We start from the raw sequence: 3,159 nt of genomic DNA, 5'->3' as shown, positions 1-3,159 counted from the left end.
ACTTGAAAACAGAAATAAAATTTTCGTTAAATAATTAAATAGGATGAAAAAAGTGCACTTTCACTTAAAACAGATGTAAATAAAAAATACGGAAACAAACGAACAGAAAGAGAATAATAGGTGTACTCCACACCTCTCTCACCATATTGGCATAGCGCGAACCAACCTGTGGTTGGATGGTTAGAGGAATTGTGGTATCCCCAGCCCACCAGGGTTCAAATCATGGTGCTCGCATTTATTTCTGGATTTATTTTAGGATTTCCGGTGATGCGTAAATTTCAAGATGACAAGGTGTCTACGGTGACGTCGTAAATTTTAAGATGATATGCCGACTCGGTCTTTCAGAGAAGCGCATAGTGATAAGATGTGGGTGTGTGCGTTTATAGGGTTGAGTGTATGCGTGTATATATGAGCGCTTGTGTCTGTAGTGACGTTGAAAAAATAAACCATATCGGCATGGCCTGTTATTCATGTCTAGTACTCTCTAGTATGAAATTATTTATCATAGAATAAAAATAAATAAAATGAATGTACTATCTAGAACAAAAATACATCTAGATACTTCATTTTTTTCGACAAATAATTCCGGACGAAGGAACTAAGTACATGTCTTAATTATCCTAGAGCGAAAATTTTGACTTGACCATCTGTCTTCTCGTTGTTTCCAAGTTCGGACACGCCCTTGTCCTTCCTGTGCGCGAGCTCCCCCACATGGTGAACCATATTGGCCACATCCCGGCCCGACGACCCGCCTTCCGCCATCGCCTCCCTTGCCATCGTCGCGAGCTTCTTCGCCGTCGTTCGTATTTCCGCCCCCTCATCCATCAGCTCCCTCAACGCTTTCTTGATGTCGTCTCTCACGACCTGTTTCGCATATAGCTCGGGGTTCATGAACACGTGCACCCGGACGCCGGCGCCGAGCACGTCCACGACCAGCGTCTCGTTCAAGAACTGGTCGGCGATGTGCGGCCATGTCAGGAGCGGCACGCCGTGGGAGAGGGACTCCAACGTGGAGTTCCACCCGCAGTGCGTCAGAAAGCCGCCCACCGCCGGGTTCGACAGGATGCTCATCTGCGGTGCCCACCCACGGATGAAAAAGCCGCGGCCCTCCACGCGCTCCTCGAACCCCGCGTCGAGGTCTCCCTAGTCACCCAGATGAACGGGCGATTCGACGACTCCAGGCCGGCGGCGAGCTCCGCGGCCTGCGACGGCAAGAGGCGGGCCATGCTGCCGAAGCTGACGTAGAGCACGGACTGTTGCGGCCGCGCGTCGAGCCAAGTGGCGACCGAGCCGGCATCGACGGCCGCGGGGTTGCCTCTTCCGGTCGTCGTCTCCGCGTCGGAGTCCAGAAGGCAGAGCGGCCCGACCGCCCACACCTTCCGGTGGAGCGCCGCACCGTATCCCTTGATGTACGCGCTCTCGAAAGCCGCGCAGGTGTTGAAGACGAATCCGTCGGCGGTGGCCTCGGCTTCCAGCGTGTCACGCCTTTCCTTCTCCATCCCAGGAAACTGGAAGAACCCAAGCGACGTGGCCTTGCTCGTGACGGCGCGCACCGGAAAATCGGGCACCTCGAACTGCTCCAAGTCGCCGGCAACGCAGTCGGTGTCGTGCACGCCGTGCTTGGCCAGGCTATGCTGCGCCAGGAGGAAGAACGCCGACGGGCCTTGGAACACAAACCGTGGGATGTCAAGCCGGCGCGCGACGTCGGCCGTCCACGGGTTGCACGTGTCGGCGACGAGGCAGTCCGGCCGCCGTGGCAGCGCCCGGAGGTACGTCTCCAGCGGCCCGGCGAGCAGCCACACGGCTTCATAGAAGAGAATGATGCCGGGGAGGTCCGTGACCATGTCGTGGCTCTCGCACCCCTCGGGCAGCCCCAGCGCCGGCCCCGGGAACGGCAGCTCGGCCACGTCGACGGCGAGCCCCTCGCGGGAAGCGTGCTCCAGGACGGCCCTGTTGCGCGCGGCGGTGACGGGCGTGAGGACCACGGTGACGCGCGCGCTGGCGCGGTCGGCGATGAGGCGCGCCAGGTCGAGCACCGGGATAACGTGGCCCGGCGCAAGGAGCGGCACCAGCACGAAGTGTAGCGGCCGTGCCATGGCCGCGCGGAGTACAACAAGTCAACACGAAGTTGGGGATAATTTACTTGTTGTACGTGCAGTATGCTGGAAGGAGGAGCTATAGATTAGCATCTGGAAGGCCAAGACAGATAGAATCACGGCCATGGCCAGCGTTGGATCGAGATCGAGATCCACGGAGTAGAGGCAGTGCTGCTACATCGGCCACCCACGTGCATTATCAACAGACGACGGACGGACGATGCTGAGGTGATGCCGTTTACACGAATATGGCGAATCCTATCTATTTGCGCGCGCAACGCGAATCCTCCCCGTCGATGAATCATGTGGATCAGCGCGCCCAGGCCCACCGGGTCCCAACCAACGATTCCCTAGTTCTTTTTCCCCACGGTTATACGACCGGATACAGTCACATCGTATCTGTTCAGGCGACCAGGCCCCTACACCATTGAGCTGCGCGCCTACACCATCACTCGGTTGCCCCATCCACCCCAGCGATTTATAACTTGTCAAATTTCGATTCCCAGACTTCAGATCTAGCCTCATGTGAGTTCTTTCCCCAATTTTCTCTGTTGGATTTTTTCTAGTTGTTACTTAGGCTGCATATGTATCATTGTTCCACTCATCTGTGTGTTTGAGATCTGCTAATTTATGTGCTTCTTTGTTTCCTCCCGCAAGATTGTTTAACATGTGAACTCCATGTGCAGGGTTTGTTCTGCTGCTCCTGAAATCGATGGCGGCCCGCCTCTCCGACGTCCTCCTCCACGGCGAGCCGCCCAAGCACCGTAATGCATTTTCTTCCCCCATCAGCGCTTCACCAAGCAGCAGCACATGGAGTTGGAGGCAAGAAGAGGAGGAGCAAGAAGGGGAGGACGCGGGCGACTAGTTCCTCCCCTGAGCTCGAAGGCCGAGGGCCCAGATCCGCGGTTGTTCTTCCCAAATCTTGATGCCATTTGCTTTCCTGCGATTCTTTTTTTAGAACGAAGACGCCGGAGGCGTCCGGCTTTAAATTAATAAAGCCCACATAAGGCAGCATCCAACAGGTTCAACACTTAACAACAAAGATAAAACGGCCGTAGCCAAG

General features: G+C 55.6%; 1 pseudogene; it reads right to left on the bottom strand.

Moving 5' to 3' along the window:
- Nucleotides 1–488: 488 nt before the first annotated feature.
- On the bottom strand, nucleotides 489–2,617 carry LOC125539261 (UDP-glycosyltransferase 73E1 pseudogene; annotated as a pseudogene).
- Between the last annotated feature and the right edge of the window lie 542 nt (nucleotides 2,618–3,159).

Source organism: Triticum urartu, chromosome 1A (assembly GCF_056163025.1).
Source record: "Triticum urartu cultivar PI428250 chromosome 1A, HENAU_Tu73, whole genome shotgun sequence".
Lineage (NCBI taxonomy): Eukaryota > Viridiplantae > Streptophyta > Magnoliopsida > Poales > Poaceae > Triticum > Triticum urartu.
This window is presented reverse-complemented; position numbering and strand designations above follow the sequence as displayed.